The sequence below is a fragment of the Saccopteryx bilineata genome, chromosome 3, assembly GCF_036850765.1.
Source record: "Saccopteryx bilineata isolate mSacBil1 chromosome 3, mSacBil1_pri_phased_curated, whole genome shotgun sequence".
Taxonomy (NCBI): Eukaryota; Metazoa; Chordata; class Mammalia; order Chiroptera; family Emballonuridae; genus Saccopteryx; species Saccopteryx bilineata.
Genome location: NC_089492.1, coordinates 239,943,602 through 239,967,054, shown reverse-complemented (window position 1 = coordinate 239,967,054; position 23,453 = coordinate 239,943,602). Strand labels below are relative to the sequence as shown.

At 37.9% G+C, this 23,453-nt stretch overlaps 1 protein-coding gene across 10 annotated transcripts in view; it reads left to right on the top strand.

The window, feature by feature from the left end:
* PATJ (PATJ crumbs cell polarity complex component) overlaps positions 1-23,453 on the top strand; it is a 418,144-nt gene that overhangs the window by 242,394 nt on the left and 152,297 nt on the right. The gene's annotated exons all lie outside the window — the stretch shown is intronic.

The following is a 23,453-nucleotide window of genomic DNA, read 5'->3' as shown; positions in this document are numbered from 1 at the left end:
AAATGAATAAAAATCAAAGGTGATAGTATATATTAACTAGTATAATTCATTGCTTCAAGTTCATTTCCTTTGGCTAATGTTTATAGACTTCCTTAGAGATGAGACTAAAGTGACAGGGCTGGTGATATTAATGAAAACAAAAGCTAATTTACTGAGTTATTAATAGCACTCTACCTATGCACTCACACATTTGTATTCAATATTCTTAAAAGCCCTAGATGGTAAATACTATTATTATCCTCATTTTATGGATAAGAAAACTGTATAAGTAACTTACCTAATATTACAGAACAAAATCACTACGTTTCAATAAGAACCCAGACTTGCTAGACCTAAGATCCATGCTCTGACCACTTGAAGTATACTGTGTTCCCCATGGTACTTCAACCAAACCCTATTTGTTTAGATCCATGAGAATTCTGATTTATGATACTCTGTTCTTTAGGAAATCATGTATATTTAATCACTTTGTTGTGTTATACGTGCCTGCACACAGATTTTTCTGCCTTGCATGGTATATGCAAATGTTCCAAAGGCTATAATTTCGAACATGAAGATTCTAGTTGTATTCTCTTTATCTTACTAGACCCAGGATGAAATGGCCCATGGGATCCAGACCAAAAGGAGCACTGGTATTTTATTTTTCTGTCTGACATTTTATTAGATACAAATGAGTTGTGTCTGCAGAGTAGTAAGTGTCTCGCAGGCCATACTCGAAGGTCAACACTGTGTACAAGAGCATAGAGCACTGGACTTAGAAAACCTACTTTAACTTGTATCAATTCTTTTGGTATTAGTTGCATTGTAGAAAGAGTTTAACAGAGCACCTGGCACTGTTAATTGGATTGTTATTTCCTCCCTCACAGACAGAAACTTCAGATACCTGTTGCCCAGGCTAGAGGCTAGGAGAGCTCTTCTGGGTTTACACAGATATTAACAAATCGCTATATTGGACCCCTCCTACTCCTTCCCTTGACTTGCTGAATTTGGCCCTTTTGTTGCTATTCAGCAACTCTTCATTTGGAGATGAAAAGAGAAAGAAGACTAAACATGGCAATAAGTTAATGGCTCTCCACTCCCTTCAATTTCTCTTGTATAAAATAACAAGATAAAAATGTGTTTGAACACATTCTAACATCACATGGCCCTCGGTTTCCTTTATGAAATGGAAATTACTTATTCATTAAGCAGGTATCTCACTGTGCGTCTGTCATTTGGAGGGAGTCCTTGAACAGGGGGCTGATTTTACATTGATGAACAGACTCCATGGTACCTGTCCTCATAGAGCTTACAGTCTAGTGACTGTATGGCAGCAACCTCAGAGGGTGTGGTGAGAATTAATGAGAGAGGACAGTGTCAAGTTTTGCCCTAGTATCCCGCACACAGTAATACCTTAATACATTTCCCGTGACATTTATAAAATAATATTTTGCATGGATCTGTGTTCTTTTTAGTTTATTTATATTAATGCATTTGTCTCCGAAAGGATGTCCCAGGGAAGTGGTCTTCTTACTCCTCAGCGGCTCCATGAAGCATTCTGAAAGGCGGAGGGAATGAGCAGATGCACACACTGGATTCTTAAGCCGTTATTACCCATCTTCTCATGTGACTTTTGGCTCTAGGTCAGGGATGACAAGGGGGAAAATTCCTGTGAGAAACATTCCCTGCTTTCTTTTTATAGTTGAGAAAAAAATTTCAGTCGTTTCTCTGTGATGTGTGAGGAATTTGTATATAGCACTTGTATTCAATCCAGTGTGCTTTTGAACTGAGAAGAAGAAATTGATTTCAGGATGAGTGCCAGGAAAGGTAAAGCCAGTGTTACTGCAGCTGTTCTTTGGCTAGTGTGGTGGGTGTATTAGGTGGTAGAAGGACACTGCCAGATGTAGGGGCACAAAGGGTGGGTTTTTAGATTATACTTACTAGATTTCCAGGTTAGAGCACATCTGTGTATTTGCTTATCCACCCACACTCCGTTTATTTTTGTGATTGCTCTCCTCAATTGAGGTAAAGTGATCCCTGTCTTGATTATTTTTACAGCTCCACCATTTGCTCCTATTACTTCTCATTATTGCTTTGTTGTTATTGTTAGGTTGTTACTTTGCTCACAGCCTCCTTTTATTTATAGTTGATCTGTATTGTTTTAAACCCTAAACTGAGGCTAATTTATAGGAGGTAGAAAAGAGACTGGTCGAACATACATTGTAGCTTCTTTTAAGTCAGAAACTACTCTGCTAGAGCCCTGGTGGTGGCTGATTTTTGGCAGGACATTTGCCAGCAGTTTTGTTGCTGTGGGACTGTATTGTTGCAGTGAGAGAAGTCAGCAAGTTCTGTGAATCGATGGCCTGGTTCATGTATAAAAGAAATCTTAGCCCTGGCCGGTTGGCTCAGCGGTAGAGCGTCGGCCTAGCGTGTGGAGGACCCAGGTTCGATTCCCGGCCAGGGCACACAGGAGAAGCGCCCATTTGCTTCTCCACCCCTCCGCCGCGCTTTCCTCTCTGTCTCTCTATTCCCCTCCCGCAGCCGAGGCTCCATTGGAGCAGAGATGGCCCGGGCGCTGGGAATGGCTCTGTGGCCTATGCCTCAGGCGCTAGAGTGGCTCCGGTCGCAACATGGCGACGCCCAGGATGGGCAGAGCATCGCCCCCTGGTGGGCAGAGCCTCGCCCCATGATGGGCGTGCCGGGTGGATCCCGGTTGGGCGCATGCGGGAGTCTGTCTGACTGTCTCTCCCTGTTTCCAGCTTCAGAAAAAAATGCAAAAAAAAAAAAAAAAAAAAAAAAGAAATCTTACATTAAGCCCCCAGAAGACAATGACAATGTGATTAAATCTCAGCTTCTTTGCCCTTTATTGCAATGTAATGGGAGGGAGGGATTCTGAATTAATTTCAAAAAACATTAGCATATAATTACTATGTAGACTGGAATGAGACTTACACTAATAAAATATTGGCTTTCCCTAAGCAATTAGTCCCAGAAAATGCACAGCCCTGGGCATGGTGCTGTCAAATGACTATGGGATTTATTTATAATCGTCCCTACATTGCATGTGTGGGAAGAGAGAGCCCATAGTGCTGTGCGGGGAATTGGAGCGATTTGTCAGGTTAGAGAAGCAGCCAGAAGGAACCATGTTGGTGGCACAGGAAGTGTACAATTGATTGGGCTGGCATATAGAGCTGTGTCTTGTCTGGCTCCTGTGTTCTTTAAGACAGAGGAAGTACATTCCTTTTGTAACATTTACCTGCAGGGTAGCCAAAACTAAATCTTGTAATTTTGCAGGGGTATATGTTTAATTAAGAACCATTAAACATAAAAAGCATGAATAAATACATACAACTTCAAGTAAACTCAGATCTTACTGTATAGTAATATTTATTTAATAAAAGAAAAAAAACTGGAACCATAAAAGTTAAATGACTGACCCAGGTACCTGTAGCTGCTTTATTACAAAATTCCTCCTGAGGGCCTTTGCTACCACACTAGCCCCAACTGTTGACCCTTTACTCTCTGCTCGTTGCTAGTGAAAAGACTGAGATTAAGTTTAGCGACATAGCACAGTAATAAATAAACCACTAGCTTTTGTGCATCCACAGATAAGACACTCATTTACAGTCAAAAGCTTCTGTCATCTTAGATGGGCTCTTTTAGATTATTATCATACATGGAATTAATTTTATAAAGTATACTTCTTAATGCAATAATTATGCCCTAAGAGACATCACGTAATAAAATATCCCATTGTAGAAACACTAGTTTACGGAATAGAAAATCGGGTAACGGATTTCTAAATTGAAAATAAAAAATTTTTTATACAATTTTAACACAGATAGGTTTATAATAGCTAAAAGTGCAAAAATAAATTCATTGACCAATGTTTTTATTGTGGCAATGGTTTCATGAGTGCTAAAACATACCAAATTTTATGTTTTAAATGTGACTTATTACATACCTATTATATCTCAGTAAAGCAATTAAAAGATTGGTTGATCTAACGTGACTAAAATAAATACTGTAAGCAAGTCCTGAATGTGATCTTCCCATATGTAAAGCTAGAGTCACCCCATTTTGTGACTCTTAAAATAGTCTGTAGCCTATATCACAACTTGGAAAGCCAACAGAAAAATGTGGTGTTGGCTGAGTGGTCAGTCTCGTCTACGTAACAGTCATGGGGCCTCCGCTGTGTGTGCAACATTCTTCCTTTCTCAAAGAGCAGTGCCCCCCCCCCAGCATTATATAGCATTGTAACCAATGGTCATCTGCATCTTGCTAGACCATCGTCCCTGAGTAATCTATTGTGTTGTATCTCATTTGAATTATAAAAAGATGTAGTATTGGGAATTGAGAGGCAGTGCTAAATTTTTTAAATGCATTCCTTCTCTTTTTGTTTTATTATTGATTTTAATTTATTGTGTTTACATAGATTCTAGTATTGCCCTGAATGCATCACCCCTCCCCCATATTCCCCTCAACATCTCCCTTGCCCCCTACCTGATAATGCCTTCCCCCCTTCCCTTCAGGTTTATCCCATCCTATCATCTCCTTTCCCTCTATCCTTTTTTCCTCTGGTTCCTTTGATCTCTCCTCTGTCTCAGTTCTGTTCCTCAGTTTACATTGTTCATTGGATTCCTCCAAGTGAGGTCATATGATATTTTTCTTTTTCTGCCTGGCTTATTTCACTTAACATAATAGTTTCCAGGTCTATCCATGTTGTTGCAAAAGGTAAGATTTCTTCCTTTTTCATGGCCCCATAGTATTCCACTGTATATATGTACCATAGCTTTTTAATCCACTTGTCCACTAATGGACACTTGGGCTGTTTTCAGATCTTCGCTATTGTGAACAATGCTGCCATAAATATGGGGGTGCATTTTTCCTTTTCAAACAGTGCTATGGTGTTCTTGGGGTAAATTCCTAAAAGTGGGGTAGCTGGGTCAAAAGGCAGTTTGATTTTTAATTTTTTGAGGGATCTCCATACCGTTTTCCACAGTGGCTGCACCAGTCTGCATTCCCACCAGCAGTGCAGAAGGGTTCTCTTTTTTCCACATTCTCGCCATCACTTGTGTGTTGTTTTGTTGATGAGCGCCATTCTGACTGGTCTGAGGTGATATCTCATTGTGGCTTAATTTGCATTTCTCTAATGCAGGAGTCCCCAAACTACGGCCTGTGGGCCTCATGCGGCCCCCTGAAGCCATTTATCCAGCCCCCGCCTTACTTCCGGAAGGGCACCTCTTTCATTGGTGGTCAGTGAGAGGTGCATCCTGTGCTCCTGGAGTACTACTGTATGTGGCGGTGCTGCAAAGCGCAGCGTTGCTCACATACAGTACTACTTCTGGTGACGCGGGACGCATGCGTCACGGCTCTGGAAGTGCGTCATATCACTTGTTACAGCTAGCAGTGACAAATATGGAACCGGATACTGACCATCTCATTAGCCAAAAGCAGGCCCATAGTTCCCATTGAAATACTGGTCAGTTTGTTGATTTAAATTTACTTGTTCTTTATTTTAAATATTGTATTTGTTCTCGTTTTGTTTTTTTACTTTAAAATAAGATAATTGCAGTGTGCATAGGGATTTGTTCATAGTTTTTTATATAGTGTGGCCCTCCAACGATCTGAGGGACAGTGACCTGGCCCCCTGTGTAAAAAGTTTGGGGACCCCTGCTCTAATGATTAGTGATGTTGAGCATTTTTCATATGCCTATTGGCCATCTGTATGTCCTCTTTGGAGAAGTGTCTATTCATTTCTTTTGCCCATTTTTTGATTGGATTGTATTCCTGGTGTTAAGTTTTACAAGTTCATTGTAAATTTTGGTATTAACCCCTTATCAGACGTATTGTCGAATATGTTCACCCATTGTGTAGTTTGTCCTTTTATTCTGTTCTTATTGTCTTTAGCTGTGCAGAAGCTTTTTAGTTTGATATAGTCCCATTTGTTTATCCTGTCTTTTATTTCACTTGCCCATAGAGATAAATCAGCAAATACATTGCTGCGAGAGATATCAGAGAGCTTACTGCCTGTGTTTTCTTCTGAGATGCTTATGGTTTTACGCCTTACATTTAAGTCTTTTATCCATTTTGAGTTAATTTTTGTGAATGGTGTAAGTTGGTGGTCCAGTTTCATTTTTTTGCAGGTAGCTGTCCAATTTTCCCAACACCATTTGTTAAAGACGCTGTCTTTACTGCATTGTATGCTCTTACCTTCTTTGTCAAGGAAGATACAAACAAGTGGAAGCATATACCATAATCAGGGTTAGAAAGAATAAACATCATTAAAATGTCTATATTACCCAAAGTAATTTATAAATTCAATGCAATACCAATTAAAATACCAATGACATACTTCAAAGACATAGAACACATATTCCAAAAATTTATATGGAACCAAAAAAGAACACGAATAGCCTCAGTAATCTTGAAAAGGAAGAATAAAGTGGGAAGTATCACTCTTTCTGATAACAAGTTATACTACAAGGCCATTGTACTCAAAACAGCCTGGTACTGGCATAAGAACAGACATATAGATCAATGGAACAGAACAGAGAACCCAGAAATAAACCCACACCTTTATGGACAACTTATATTTGACAAAGTTCATTTCTTCTCTTAACTTTTACAGAACCCAATGAAGGTTGGTGCAATTTTAATTCCCTGTATTACAAAAAGGAGAACTGAGACAAGAAAAAGGCAGAATCACCATGTGAACTCTGGCTTTTCTGATTAAGGGCTTTGTTCTTAAGTTATTTAGTTCTGGCCTGACCTGTCCTGGCGCAGTGCATGAAGCTTAGACCTGGAATGCTGAGGTCACTGGTTCGAAACCCCCGGCTTGCCTGGTCAAAGCACATATGGGAGTTGATGCTTCCTACTCGTCTCCCTCTTTTTTCTTTCTCTCTTCTCTCTAAAACAGGGGTCCCCAAACTTTTTACACAGGGGGCCAGTTCACTGTCCCTCAGACCGTTGGAGGGCCGGACTATAAAAAAAACTATGAACAAATCCCTATGCACACTGAACATACCTTATTTTAAAGTAAAAAAAAAAAAAAAAAACCAGAACAAATACAATATTAAAAAAAAGAACAAGTAAATTTAAATCAACAAACTGACCAGTATTTCAATGGGAACTATGGGCCTGCTTTTGGCTAATGAGATGGTCAATGTGCTCCTCTCATTGACTACCAATGAAAGAGGTGCCCCTTCCGGAAGTGCAGCGGGGGTCAGATAAATGGCCTCAGGGGGGCGCATGTGGCCCGCGGGCCATAATTTGGGGACCCCTGCTCTAAAATGAATGCATTTTTAAAAAAGAGAGAGAAAATGTTGTTTAATTCTGTATTATTAGTGATTCTAGAAGGTAAAAAGCATATTTCTCATCATTTTAGAGATTTGGGTAGATCTTAGATTAATGTAGTAAATCCAGTACTAGTTTAAAATATCTGAAGTAGTTTCTCACAATGCATGTTGTTACTCTTTTTATCTCATTAAAATTTAAGGCTACTATGAATTGATTAAAAGACAAATGTAGTCATTAATTTTTTCTATGATTTTTTTTGTTCTTATTTTCATTTAGTTCTGCTCTCATTTTTACTATTTCCTTTCTTATGCTGACTTTGGGTTGCCTTTGTTCTTCTTTTCCTAGTTCCTTAAGATGTGATGTTATATTGTTTATTTGGGTTCTCTCTTGTTTCTTGATAGAAGCCTGTAATGATATAAACTTCCTGCTTATTACTGCTTTCTGCATCCCAGAAATTTTGATATGTCATGTTGTTATTTTCATTTGTCTATATATATCTTTGAGTCTGCTTTTATTCTTTGACCCATTTTTTAGACGTATATTGTTTAATTTCCACATTTCTGTGTGTTTCTTTAGTTTCTTTTTGCAGTTGAATTCTAATTTCAAAGCCTTGTGGTCAGAAAATATGCTTGTTATAATTTCAGTCTTTCTGAACTTGTTGATGTTAGTTTTGTGGCCCAACATATGGTCTATTCTTTGAGAATGTTCTATGTACACTAGAGAAAAATGTATAATCTGATATTTTGGGATAAAATGTCCTGTAAATATCTATTATGTCCCTTTAATTCCAACGTGTCATTTAAAGCTGATATTTCCTTACCAATTTTCTGTTTGGATGATTTATCTAAAGTTGTCAGTTGTGAATTGAAATCTCCAAGTATGATTGTGTTTTTTGTCTGCTTCTATTTTTAGATCAGTTAGTAGCTATCTATATATTTTGGTGCCGTCTGGTTCAGTGCATATATATTAAGAAGTGTCATGTCTTCTTGATTATATGTCCCCTTTATAATTGTGAAATGTCTATCTTTGTCTCTGGTTACCTTTGTTGTCTTGAAGTTGGTGGTATCAGATATTAGTATGGCTACACCTGCTTTTCTTTGGATATTATTTGCATGGAAAATCATTTCCAACTTTTCACTTTGAGTCTACCTTTGTCCTTGCAGTTTAGATGTGTCTTTTGAAGGCAGCATATGGTTGGGTTTTGCTTTTTGATCCAATCTGCTACTCTGTGTATCTTTATTGGTGAGTTCAGTTCATTTACATTTAGGGTAATTATTGATATTTGAGGATTTCCTATAGCCATTTGATGTTTGGTTTTCTGGTAGCTCTGTGTCTTGTTTGGCTCTCTTTTTTGTTTCTGTCAGTTGTTTTTATTTGGTGATATTCCATACTTCTTTCCCCCATTTTTATTTTATTTTATTTTTTTAATATTTTTATTTATTCATTTTTTAGAGTGGAGGGAGAGAGAAAAAGAGAGAAGGCAGGGGAGGAGCAGGAAGCATCAACTCCCCTATGTGTCTTGACCAGGCAAACCCAGGGTTTTGAACTGGTGACCTCAGTGTTCCAGGTCAATGCTTTTATCAACTACACTACCACAGGCCAGGGTGTTTCTTCTTTTTTTTAAGCTATGTATTTCAGTAAGGGCTTTTTCGTGGGTGGTTATCATTAGATTAAGAGAAAAATGTTCATATATACAAGAGTCTTTTGTGTTATAAGTGCTTCTGCACTCCATCCTCCTTTGCTACTGCACATCTTTATCCTCTCCCCTTTTATGTTATTGTTGTCACAGATTATCTTTGTTTTTACTGTGACCTTATTGGAGCTTTTACTTGTAATTTATATTTGTTTTGTTCTTCATGTCTGGTCGAATAACAGAGTATTTCCTGCAGTGGGGCTTTTCTGTGATAAATTCTCTCAACTTCTGTATGCCTGTAAAAGTTTTTATTCCCCTTTCATATCTGAAGGATAACTTTGATGGATATAGTATTTTTGCTGGCAATTCCTCTCTTTTTGAATTTTTCGGTCCACTCTCTTCTGGCTTGTAGAGTTTCTTCTGAGAAGTCTGATGATAACCTAATGAGCTTTCCTTTATAGGTTATGTTCTTCTTTTACCTAGCTGCTTTGAGGATTCTTTCTTTGTCATTGATTTTTGACAATTTTTTACAATGTGCCTTGGAGGAGGTCTGTTTGCGTCAAGGTAATTCGGTGTTCTGTTTGCTTCTTGGATGGAGGCTCTAACTCTTTCTATAGCCTTAGGAAATTCTTACTCATTATGTGTTTGAATAGGCTCTCCCTTTCTTCTCCTGATAGACCCATTATTCTTATATTGCTCTTTATGATGGAGTCAGACAATTTTTGTAGAGTTCTCTTTGTTTTTTTTTAAATTTATGAGTCTCTCTCCTTTTCTCTCTGTAGCATCTCTACTTGCCTATCTTCAGTGTCACTGATTCTTTCCTCTATCTGGCTTGTTCTGTTAGCTAAACTTGCTGCCTCAGTCTTTAATCCATGTATTTAGTTCTTCATCTCTGTTTTTAAAGTTTCAATCTCCTTGGGGAGGCATTCATTTTGTTCATTAATTTGTTTTCAGAACTCATTAAGTTGCCTATTGGTGTTTTCTCGCATCTCATTGAATATTTTCAGAACTTCAATTTTGAATTATCTATCATTTAACTCCAAGGTTTCCATGTGATTGAGATTTCTTTCTGGAGATTTTTTATTTTGTTTCTGAACTACGTCTCTGTCTTGTGTAGCCATTATATTTGATTTCTTCTTCCTTGATGGCATTTGAGAGTGGTATTGTTAAGAACCCTAACAAAAAACAACTAACAAAGTGAAAAATTAAAAAATATATACAATAAAAATTTTAAAACTTATGACAAGAAGAAAAGACATAGAAAAAAGATTAAAAAAACAAAGAATATCAAGAACAAAACACCCACACACAAAAAAAGAATAGACATGAAAATTAGAGAAAATGAAATTCAAAAGAGAAAAAAGAATAAGAAGGAGAAAAGCGGAAAAATAAATTTTGTTTTTGAGTGTTTTTTTTCATTAGGTGTTGCTATATTACAAGTATTAGCTCTGTAAAGTTTCTGGGCTTTTCTCCACTGAGATGTTGCTGTTGCAATGATGTAGGCAGGGCTCAGTTGTATTAGTGAGTGAGGGCTTTACAGCTTTGCCTTTATGACTTTACAACTCTAGAAATGGTGATCTCAGGCTTCTGAGCACTCCTCCCTATGTCTCAGTTGTGGAGCACCTCTGTTCTTCAGAGGAGAGAGTGGCTCTGGCAAACTAGTTGTGGGGTTTGTCTCTGCCACTTTCTGTACCACAAGTTGAGGTAGGCAGGATCTGGGAGGCTGGGTAGCCTCACTTTAGTTTTCCCTGTCTCTGCCAAGTGCGGGCTACAGGTAAACCATGGAAACACTGGCTGTGACCCTGCGCTCTGGCTGCTTTGGTTTATCTCCCCTTCTGCTCCTCTATCTCACTGCTCCTCCAGGCAGAAGGAGACCCAGTCTTGCCAGGTTTCCCTCTCTGTACCCCTCAGAGAAAATCCAAACAGCCCGAGATTCCCTCCTCCCATAGTCCAATAGAGAATAAACCCAGTCACTCCAGGTTTGTCTCCTCTTCAAAGCCCACTGCGAATGCATTTAATCTTCCACCCCCCTTTGCAACTCATCCCAGCTTTAGTTCATTGGGTGCATGGATCTTTCAGGCACGTCAGCAAGCCCAGCTGGGATCCCTTCATTCCATTATAGTTGTTCAATGTGTTGAAATTTCAAGCAGAGAGATCAGGAGTATCTCTAATACTGCCATTATTCTGACATCATCTGAATCTTCAACTTTAAAGAAAAGTATAATAACTGGTTTGCAAGATATTGTAGGTTCGTCAGTAATCAAACATATTTTCAGGTTGTTTTCTATAATTTTAAAAAATATCTGTTTTAATTTCCTTTGCAATGAAACCAACTACATTCACAGCAATTTTACATGAATGAAAACTATTGCCATATCTAATCCATTTTTTTTTTCATTTTTCCGAAGCTGGAAACAGGGAGTCAGACAGACTCCCACATGCGCCTGACCGGGATCCATCCGGCATGCCCACCAGGGGATGATGCCCTGCCCCTCTGGGGCGTCGCTCTGTTGCATCCAGAGCCATTCTAGTGCCTGAGGCAGAGGCCACAGAGCCATCCCCAGCGCTCAGGCCATCTTTGCTCCAATGGAGCCTCGCTGCGGGAGGGGAAGAGAGAGACAGAGAGGAAGGAGAGGGGGAGGGATTGGAGAAGCAAATGGACACCTCTCCTGTGTGCCCTGGCCAGGAATCGAACCCGGGACTCCTGCATGCCAGGCCAACGCTCTACCACTGAGCCAACTGGCCAGGGTCTCTAATCCATTTTTAATTTGCACTTCTATTTTATCTTCTATGTCTACAAATAGTTTACATCTTTTTGCCAAGCTGTAAACTATATTAAAAATCTGTATTAAATACTCTATAAGTAGTACTTAAATATTTTTTATTCATCGTATCTATTACTTTTGTTATTGAATCCTGCTCACATTTTTTAAAGTTCTCTACAAATGTTATGAGCTTTTGATGACAAATGTTCTTTCATTTCTTCTCCTTAGAGCTTATTGTACCTCTTTATTTTTCCCTAATGTGTCCATCTGAAAACATTTCCATTGTTTGACAAACGAACACTTCTCTTTTTATGAAGTCATATTTTGCACAATACTTGCAACCTAACTTTTTGTTAGAAATTACCAGTCTGTCATATTTTTCTTTAAAATGTTATCTTGTTTTATTGTCTAGCATTCAGGAAGACTATATTCAATTTTGGAGTTGTTATAATTTTTTATATCAATAATTGACGTTCTGCTTTTTTCACGTTGTAGTAGTAGTTGCACTTGTGACTGTTTTGTATCATACAAGGCCAATTCTGATATAACAGATTCCAATTTTGATTTCTTACTGAAAAAAATCTGTCAAACTCTGTTGCCTTTTCATTCTTTTAAGGGATACTACAAAAATTTCTTGAATGTTTTATTTTAATATATTATAATAGTATTTATTTACAGGCATTAATATTCTTTATTGGAGATTACAAAATATTGTACAAAAAATTTTTTTAATCTTATTTTTATTAATTTTAATGCAGTGACATTAATAAATCAGGGTACATATGTTCCGAGAAAACATCTCCAGATTATTTTGAACTTTGATTATGCTGCATACCCCTCACTCAAAGTCAAATCGTCCTCTGTCACCTTCTTTCTGGTTTTCTTTGTGCCCCTACCCTCCCCTCACTCCCTCTCTTTCCTTCCTCGCCCCCTCCCCACCCCTCCACCCCACTCCCTGTTACCATCACATTCTTGTCCATGTCTCTGAGTTTCATTTTTATGTCCCATCTATGCATAGGTTCATATAGTTCTTAGTTTTTTCTGATTTACTTATTTCACTTCGTATAATGTTATCAAGGTCCATCCATGTTATTGTAAATAATCCAATGTAATCATTTCTTATGGCTGAGTAGTATTCCATAGTATATATGTACCAAAGCTTTTTAATCCACTCGTCCTCTGACAGAGACTTGGGCTGTTTCCAGATCTTCGCTATTGTGAACAATGCTGCTATAAACATGGGGGTGCATTTCTCCTTCTGGAACCGTTCTATGGTGTCCTTGGGGTATATTCCTAAAACTGGGATGGCTGGGTCAAAAGGCAGTTCGATTTTCAATTTTTTGAGGAATCTCCATAGTGTTTTCCACAGACACTGCACCAGTCTGCATTCCCACCAGCAATGCAGGAGGATTCCCTTTTCTCCACATCCTCGCCAGCACTTATTCTGTGTTGTTTTGTTGATGAGCACCATTCTAACCGGTGTGAGGTGATATCTCATTGTGGTTTTAATTTGCATTTCTCTAATGATTAATGATGTTGAGTATTTTTTCATATGCCTATTGAACATCTGTATATCCTCTTTAGAGAAGTGTCTTTTTATTTCTTTTGCCCATTTTTTGATTGGATTGTTTGTCTTTCTGGTGTTGAGATTTACAAGTTCTTTATAAATTTTGGTTATTAACCCCTTATCAGACGTACTGTCAAATATGTTCTCCCATTGTGTAGTTTGTCTTTTTATTCTGTTCTTATTGTCTTTGGCTGTGCTAAAGCTTTTTAGTTTGATATAGTCCCATTTGTTTATCCTGTCTTTCATTTCACTTGCCCATGGAGATAAATCAGCAAATATATCGCTGCGCAAGATGTCGGAGAGCTTACTGCCTATGTTTTCTTCTGAGATGCTTATGGTTTCACGCCTTATATTTAAGTCTTTTATCCATTTTGAGTTTATTTTTGTGAATGGTGTAAGTTGGTGGTCTAGTTTCATTTTTTTGCAGGTTGCTGTCCAATTTTCCCAACACCATTTGTTGAAGAGGCTGTCTTTACTCCATTGTATTTCCTTACCTCCTTTGTCAAATATCATTTGTCCATAGAGCTGTGGGTTTATTTCTGGGTTCTCCGTTCTGTTTCATTGATCTATGTGCCTGTTCTTATGCCAGTACCAGGCTGTTTTGAGTACAATGGCCTTGTAGTATAGCTTGATATCAGAAAGTGTGATACCTCCCCCTTTATTCTTCTTTTTTAATATTGCTGTGGCTATTCGTGTTCTCTTTTGGTTCCATATAAATTTTTGGAATATGTGATCTATATCTTTAAAGTATGTCATTGGTATTTTAATTGGTATTGCATTGAATTTATAAATTACTTTGGGTAATATAGACATTTTAATGATGTTTATTCTTCCTAACCATGAGCATGGTATATGCTTCCACTTGTTTGTGTCTTCCTTGATTTCTTTTATCAATATTTTATAATTTTCCGAGTACAAGTCTTTAGTCTCCTTGGTTAAATTTACTCCTAGGTACTTTATTTTTTTGGTTGTAATAGTGAAGGGGATTGTTTTCTTAATTTCTCTTTCTGACAGTTCATTGTAGGTGTATAAAAATGCCTCTGATTTCTGAGTATTAATTTTATATCCTGCCACCTTGCTGAATTCATTTATCAGGTCCAGTATTTTTTTGACTGAGACTTTAGGGTTTTCTATATACAATATCATATCATCTGCAAATAATGATAGCTTTACTTCTTTTCCAACTTGAATGCCTTTTATTTCTTCTTCTTGTCTGATTGCTGTGGCTAGGACTTCCAGGACTATGTTGAATAAGAGTGGTGAAAGGGGGCACCCCTACCTTGTTCCTGATCTTAAGGGAATTACTTTTAATTTTTACCCATTGAGTATGATGTTGGCTGTGGGTTTGTCATAGATGGCTTTTATCATGTTGAGGTATATTCCCTGTATTCCCACTTTGCTGAGAGTTTTGATCATGAATGGGTGCTGGATTTTATCAAATGCTTTTTCTGCATCTATTGAAATTATCATGTGGTTTTTCTCCTTCCTTTTGTTTATGTGATGAATACATTGATAGATTTGCAAATATTGTACCAGCCTTGCCTCCCCAGAATAAATCCTACTTGATCATGGTGTATGATTTTTTCCATATATTGTTGGATGCGGTTTGCTCATATTTTGTTGAGTATTTTAGCATCTATATTCATCAGGGATATTGGCCTATAATTTTCTTTCTTTGTGTTGTCTTTGCCTGGTTTTGGAATCAGAATTATGCTCGCCTCATAAAAGGAGCTTGGAAATCTTCCTTCCTCTTGAATTTTTTGAAATAGCTTGAGAAGGCTAGGAGTTAGTTGTTCTTTGAATAGTTGGTAGAATTCACTTGTGAAGCCATCTGGCCCAGGACTTGTCTTTGTTGGGAGATTTTTGATAACGGTTTTGATCTCATTTTGTGTAATCGGTCTGTTTAGGTTTTCATATTCTTCCAGATTGATTTTTGGAAGATTGTATGTTTCAAGGAATTTATCCATTTCACCTAGGTTGTCTAGTTTTTTGGCATACAGTTTTTCATAGTATTTTCTTACAATCCTTTGTATTTCTGTTGTGTCAGTTGTTATTTCTCCCCTCTCATTTCTAATTTTATTCATTTGAGTCCTCTCTCTCTTTTTCTTGGTGAGTCTAGTTAAAGGTTCATCAATCTTGCTTACCTTTCCAAAAAACCAGCTGCTAGTTTCATTGATCCTTTGTATTGTTTCTTTAGTCTCTATGTCATTTATTTCTGCTCTGATCTTTATTATTTCTTTCCTTCTACTACATTTAGGCTTTACTTGCTGTTCTTTTTCTAGTTCTTTTACATGCAGGGTTAAGTTGTTTATTTGAGCTTTTTCTAGCTTCTTAAAGTGTGCCTGTAGTGCTATAAACTTCTCTCTCAGTGCTGCTTTTGCTGTGTCCCATAAATTTTGAGTTGTTGTATGCTCGGTATCATTCTTTTCTAGGGATTATTTTATTTCTTCTTTGATCTCATTCTTAATCCATTCGTTATTTAACAACCTGCTATTTAGTTTCCATGTGTTTGAAAATTTTTGAGCTTTTCTTTTGTGGTTGATTTCTAGTTTCATGCCATTGTGATCAGAGAAAGTGTTTGATATGATTTCAATCTTCTTAAATTTGTTGAGACCACTTTTGTGCCCTAACATGTAGTCTATTGTAGAGAATGTACCATGAGCACTTGAAGAGAATGTATATTCTGCTGCTTGAGGGTGAAAGGTTCTGTAAATATCTATTAAATCATGTTGATCTAGAGTGTCCTTTAAGTCTGCTGTTTCTTTGTTAATTTTCTTTCTTGAGGATCTATATCTAGTGATGTTAGTGGGGTATTAAAATCCCCTACTATTATAGTGTTGCTGTTGATCTCACTCTTTATATCCATCAAAGTCTGCTTTATATATTTAGGTGCTCCTATATTAGGTGCGTAGATATTTATAATAGTTATATCTTCCTGTTGGATTGCTCTTTTTATCATTATGTAATGGCCTTCTTTATCTCTTACTGTATTCTTCGTTTTAAAGTCCATTTTGTCTGATATAAGTATTGCTACCCCAGCTTTTTTTTCATTTCCATTTGCATGAAATGTTTTTTTCCATCCTTTTACCTTCAACCTATGTGCATCTTTTGTTTTAAGGTGTGTCTCTTGTAGACAGCATATGTACGGGTCCTGTTTTCTTATCCATGCAGCTAATCCTATGTCTTTTGATTGGATCATTTAATCCATTTATGTTTAAGGTTATTATTGACATGTAGTTGTTTATTGCCATTTTATTTATTAAAGCTGTATTCCTCTTTTGCTACATTCTTTCCCACTTTGATCTGTTTACACCATGCCCCTCAACATTTCCTGCAGCATTGGTTTGGTTGTAATGAATTCCTTGAGGGGTTTTTTTTGCCTGGGAAACTTTTTATTTCTCCTTCAATTTTAAATGATAGCCTTGCTGGATAAAGTAGTCTTGGGTGTAGGTTCTTGTTCTGCATTACTTTGAATATTTCTTGCCATTCCCTTCTGGCTTCAATTGTTTCTGTTGAGAAGTCTGACGTCATTTATGGGGGCTTCTTTGTAGGCGATAGCCTTTTTTTCCTCTCACAGCTTTTAATATTTTCTCTTTATCACTTAGCTTTGGTATTTTAATTATGATGTATCTTGGTGTAGGTTTCTTTGGGTTTCTTTTTAGTGGAGTTCTCTGTGCTTCTTGAATTTGTGAGAGTTTCTCCTGCATTAATTTAGAGAAGTTTTCAGCTATGATATGATTGAATAAAGCCTCTATCCCTTGTTCTTTCTCTTCTTTTTCAGGAACCCCTATGATGCAGATGTTATTTGTCTTTATGTTGTCACAGAGCTCTCTAAGAGTTTCCTCAGACTTTTTGAGTCTCTTTTTTTTTTTCTTCTCTGTTTTCATGCCTTCATTCCAGTTGTCCTCCAACTCGCTGATTCCATCCTCAGCTCTATCCATCCTGTTTTTAATTCCTTCCATTGTGGTCTTCATTTCTGATACTGTATGTGTTATTTCCGACTGATTCTTTTTTAATATTTCAATATCCTTTTTTATACTTGCTATTTCTTTATTTAGGTGTTTGTGATGACCATCCATTGTTGTTCTAAGATCCCTAAGCATCCTTACAATCATTATTTTAAACTCTGCATCCGAAAATTTGATTATTTTCATATCACTCAGTTCATCTCCTGAAGGTCTCTCTTGTGGTTTCATTTGGATTGCACTTCTTTGTCTTCTCATTGTGCCTGGGTGCCTGGATATTTTCTTTGTAGAGCTGGTTGAGTCTAGGCTTGGTGTTGTCTGCCTCCAGTTTTTACTTGTGTTGTTTCTAGGTCTTCTTGGGTTGGCATCAGCTATTATTTGTAACCCACTTTAGGATTTGGGCCACTTTGAAGTCTTGATTTGTTTGTTTTCTTAACAGGTGATTGTCTTGTTTGCTGATCTCAGCAGAGGGCTTATTTGAAACTGTATCCAGGAATGTGGTGGGTTTGACCTGAGGCTCTAAAGTCCTCTTCTGCCAGTTAATCTCTCTGGGGGCGGGTTGCTTTCTCAGCTTCAGTAGGGGGAGGTGTATCTCAGATCTCCATGGAGACCTGAGTTACTACCCCTCCTCCCCACTTCTTGTTTTCAGCTGTGTCTTGTTGTGCTGATTGGAGCTAGAGAGATGTCTGTATCTCTGTGACCTGGAAGTACTTTTGTATTTGCTTTGTGAAAGGATCAGCACCTCCCCCAGCTATAGCCACCTCCAGCACTGAATGAATCAGCTTTTTATGTCATCACCTATATTCCTCTCCCCCTCACCATCCGTCTCTCTCTCTCTCCTTTCTTTTTGGAAGACAAGCAGGCCCTTTCAACACACCTCATTCCCTGGTCACCAGGCAAGTGGCTGCGAGCAGCATTTACTGCTCTTTTCCTTGGAGTGAGAGCCCAGCCTCACTCCCCCCCCTCGTTCCTGTATGCAGGGGAGATTCAGGCGCTCCCTACTAGGTTTGTTGTGTCTTCTTCTTTGCTCCTTGACTTTTGAAAGCTGTTCTTTAGTCCAGATTTGGTTTTTCATGCTGATTGTTCATAAATTAGTTTATAATCCAGTTCAGTGGTGTGAGCTGGGAGTCTGTGCGTCTGCCTACTCCGCTGTCATCTTCAGGTCAAATATTGTACAAAAATTTATTGAAATGCATCAATAACCAAGCAAGGATATGTAATAAAGAATAAAAAGTTTTATAACGTATTACTACAATCACCAGAGGAAATTATAGTAGGCAATACTTTCAATCAAAAGAAGAAGGAGAAATTGTAAAAGAGAAGCCAATAGCTGTGACAAGGTAAAAATATCACAAAAATAAGCTGGTATTGGTCAAGTAGATAAAATATCATGATTCAAACAATCAAACAATATGTATAAACTATGTAAGTATCAGTATTTAGAAATAAGGTATTTTGAGAATAAAGGACAGATATGTAAGAGATCAAAACAATATATAATCACAGAGCATAGAAAAAAAAGAAAAAGTAGAAAAAATATAAAGTACCAGCAATGGAAGTTACATGGCAACACATTCATAGACTCACAATAGGAATTAAATTTACATATAGGCAATAAAAGAATACAAGTTATTAAGACATTACAGAGACAATAGCACAATAATAAAGAAGAATTATTAAAACTGTATAATGATAAATTATTATCCATATCAAGAGGCAATTTGTTATATTCCCTCATTATTCTCTTTATGGCATTAAGATAAGCATAGTTTCTACTACACAACTCATATTAAAAAAACTTGCTTTCTCAGCAATCAATGAACAACTAAGGTGCCGCAACAAAGAATTGATGTTTCTCATCTCTCTCCCTCCTATCTGTCTATCCCTCTCTGTTCCTCTCTCTGTCTCTCTCACAAAAAAACAAACAAAACAAAAACACTTGCTTCCTTTTGTTATGACTTTAGGAACATTGAAAAACAGGGTGTCAAGGGGAGTAGATCACTCAACAAGATTATTAAAAAGTTTGTATATGAAATTTAAGTCAATGACCCTCCTCCTATGCAGTAATGTTGTTGGGTTAAGAACTTCCATAATATCATCGTAAGATACATCATCGTAAGATACATCATAAGTTACATGGCCATGCTTACAGGATACCGATTTTAAGAACTTGTGTTCAGTGGCCAGGACATGGAAACAACCAAAAAGCCCATCAATAGATGACTGGATAAAGAAGATGTGGCACATATACACTATGGAATACTACTCAGCCATAAGAAATGATGACATCGGAACATTTACAGCAAAATGGTGGGATCTTGATAACATGATATGAAGCGAAATAAGTAAATTCAGAAAAACCAGGAACTGCATTATTCCCATACGTAGGTTGGGACATAAAAGTGAAAACTAAGAGACATTGATAAGAGTGTGGTGGTTACTGGGGGGGAGGGGGGGAATGGGAGCAGGGAAGGGGGGAGGGGGAGGGCACAAAGAAAACAAGATAGAAGGTGACAGAGGACAATCTGACTTTGGGTGATGGGTATGCAACATAATTGAACGACAAGATAACCTGGACTTGTTATCTTTGAATATATGTATCCTGATTTATTGATGTCACCCCATTAAAAAAATGAAATTAAAAAAAAAAAGAAGAAGAACTTGTGTTGTACTCTTCTGATGCTATTTTGATGGTTGTTGTAATGTGGGTTCTGAATTGTTGCATTAAATTCCAAGGTAGATCGAACCAGGGTACAGTACAGAATTCTTAGCATATTAATGATACAAAAATCCTTTGTGAAGTGTTAAAACCTAATGTTTTGATGCTTTTGTTAACAATGCCTTGAGGCCCTGGCTGGTTGGCTCAGTGGTAGAGTGTCGGCCTGGCGTGCGGAAATCCCAGGTTCGATTCCTGGCCAGGGCACACAAGAGAGGCGCCCATCTGCTTCTCCACCCCTCCCCCTCTCCTTCCTCTCTGTCTCTCTCTTTCCCTCCTGCAGCCGAGGCTCCATTGGAGCAAAAGATGGCCTGGGCGCTGAGGATGGCTCCTTGGCCTCTGCCCCAGGCGCTAGAGTGGCTTTGGTTGCGACAGAGCGACGCCCCAGAGGGGCAGAGCATCGCCCCCTGGTGGGCGTGCCGGGTGGATCCCGGTTGGGCGCATGCGGGAGTCTGTCTGACTGCCTCCCCGTTTCCAGCTTCAGAAAAATACAAACAAACAAACAAACAAAAAAACAATGCCTTGAATATGCAGTGCATCTTTAGGGCACTTCAGCTAGACCTTTACGGGATGCATTTTGTTTGCAGCTGGTTTACCCAGTTGATGACGTGTAAGCTCAGATACATGGATGGAATCAATCTTAGAAAGCAAAGATTTTACTTGCACAGGGTCCTCTGTTTGATATGGTGATTCCCGAAAGTTAAAAATTATTACAGTTTACTCTAAGACGTTTGTCTTCAAACTCTCGAGAGAACTTTTTACTCATGTGTGGTCATATCATAAACTTTTATAAACAAAACACTGTGCTTATACTTATAAACATTAGTCAGAACATAAATTTTCTTCATTTTATCAATACCACACAAAAATTTCTAAGCTGAATTAATAAATGGCATAGACTATGCAGATTAAATATGGTCAAATAATGTGTACAACAAACCTGTTTGTTATGGGAAAGTTGTGAGCATTCTTCCACAACTTCCAAAATAGGAGATAAGATAATCCTTGAAATCTGGATTTCTATCGGTTCATTGTGTCCTAGCTTCCTGTTTGTTTCACCACTCAGGGAATACCAGTGCACTCGTAATATCGTGGGGGAATTTTTAGGTGTAACACAAAGCTGAAACAAATGACAGTTTGTCACCCCCTGGTTGTTTGGCACTTTTTCTCTTTACATTATATGTTTGTTTCTTGAAGTAACAAACATAAGGAAATTAAAATGTAGTATTTCATCAAAGGTATGATGAGTTTTATGAAATGAATAAACAAATATTACAAGCATAGTTCTGTCAATTTTTTTTCACCTATGGATGGAATGAACATTACTATGGTGCTGTTGTGCAGATGAACATTAAAAAAGAATAAGAAAATAAATTTGTAATTTCCACATTGGGTGGCTGCCCAGGCGCCCACCTTAGAGAGAACCCTGATTCCAAGTGCCATTTTAACAACTGGTTTGCTGACCTCAACAAAAAATTAGGTATCAGTTCTGCCGAATCAGTGCAATTCCACCACTGGTTATATATCAAATTATAGGACAGCTTCACCTAAGTAACAACCCTTCACCCCAGCCTACTAAATGAGAATCTGAAGGTAGAACCTAGGTGTACTTTTTGAAAGTTACCTATTTGACATAATCAGTAATGTAGCTGTGAAGTTTGCTTTTGACATAGAAGAGTAGTGACAAAGTACCAAGAGTCTCTGCAAACTTATTGTAGAGAATATAACCATTTGCTATTCAGCTCAAATGATATATACCAACTATATATATCATATAAATAAAATGGAGTTTGGGTTCTGATTCTGCCACTTCCTTACCTAGAACCCTTGTACAAGTCACTGAATTTGTGAGTCTTAGTGTCCTCATTATAGAAGTACAGGAGCTCCTACCTCACCTACGTGTCATGCTGAGCATTGTGGCAGTGCCAGACTCTACATGAGATGTGCTTTAGAAGTTAGCAAACACACATGATGTAATCCAGCCTCTATGGGATTGATAAACTGACAAGATAAATTTTAGGAAGAAAAGGGAGGGAAGGAGGAAGGAAGGAAGGTAGGGAGGAAGGAAGGAAGGAGGGAGGGAGGGAGAGAGGGAGGGAGGGAGGGAGGGAGGGAGGGAGGGAGGGAGGGAGGGAAGGAAGAAAGGGATAGAGAAAAGAGAAAAAAAGATGGATTGATTGGGTTTATGGCTATGTCTACAGAAGCAACATGGAAAATATTTTGAAGGAAGAGAAAATTTTTTCAGTAATAGAGGAAAAGTTAGAGTAGAACTCTAATCAGATTGTTCATATGAAAGAAGCAAACATTAAACTGAGCATTATTAGTTTGGGAAATATCTTAACTCATAGTATATGCTGATGTTCAGGGAAGAAGGAATTCTAGGTCAGGTCACCTGAATTCTATTTATTTATGTGACTAACAATACCATTAATAGAATTAGGCTGTAATGCCTCAGCCTCCCAGGAAAGCCTGATTCCTCTGCAACATTAATGAGCTGTTAGGAGGTAGACATTTCTGCCTCTAGTTGCTTATTCTTTCCTGTGCTTTGTAGGTAATAGGAAGTTATCTATAGGCACCTACTTCATTTGGTCAATGAACCAACCTATAGCAATCAGACCAGCTTTCACAGAAACACTAAAAATCAGAACAAGACATAACCATGTTTCTCTGCTTACTTCCTTGAATCAATATTTTTCAAAATTGTCAGCATTTAGGAGCCAAAAGAATATCTTAACTATATTCTGAGTATATCAAATTTGGGAAGATGTGAGGTATGTTATTACTCTGCCTTTAGAAGGTATTTCAATTTACGTAATTAACATTGCTTGAGAGAAAATAAATCTTTCATGCTTAAGTTTTTTAAGTGACTGTGTTTCTTTGGGAACATTGCACTGCACAAAAAATAGATTAGATTGAAGTTGCAGAAGACCTCGCTGTAGCACTGCATCCATTAAACTTAGTTCTTAAAACCTGCTCCTTTGCCCAAAGTATTAAGATATTGAAGCTTGATTTATATTATTTTGTCTTTTTTTTTAAGAAAAAATTAATGTGATAGTTTGTTAAGAAATATTTTTTATTCTAGTGAAATTGTGTTTTCATGTAAGTTTTAGCCATCTTCCCTTTTTTATCCCTGGCCTTGGTGCCCCTTACTTTTCTTCCATTTCCCAATCTGTAAAACTGAAGCAGTAGCTAGGAAAGTGAGGATCACTCTTTATGAGGACTGGCACCCAAGATTTTTTTTTTTTATGACAGAGACAGAGTCAGAGAGAGAGGGACAGACAGGAAGGGAGAGAGATGAGAAGCATCAATTCTTTGTTGCCGCACCTTAGTTGTTCATTGATTGCTTTCTCTTATGTGCCTTGATGGGGGGGGGGGGCTACAGCAGAACCAGTGATCCTTTGCTCAAGCCAGCAACCTTGGGCTTCAAGCCAGCGCCCTTTGGGCTCAAGCCAGTGACCATGGGGTCATGTCTATGATCCCATGCTCAAGCCAGTGGCCCTGCACTCAAGCTGGTGAATCCTTGCTCAAG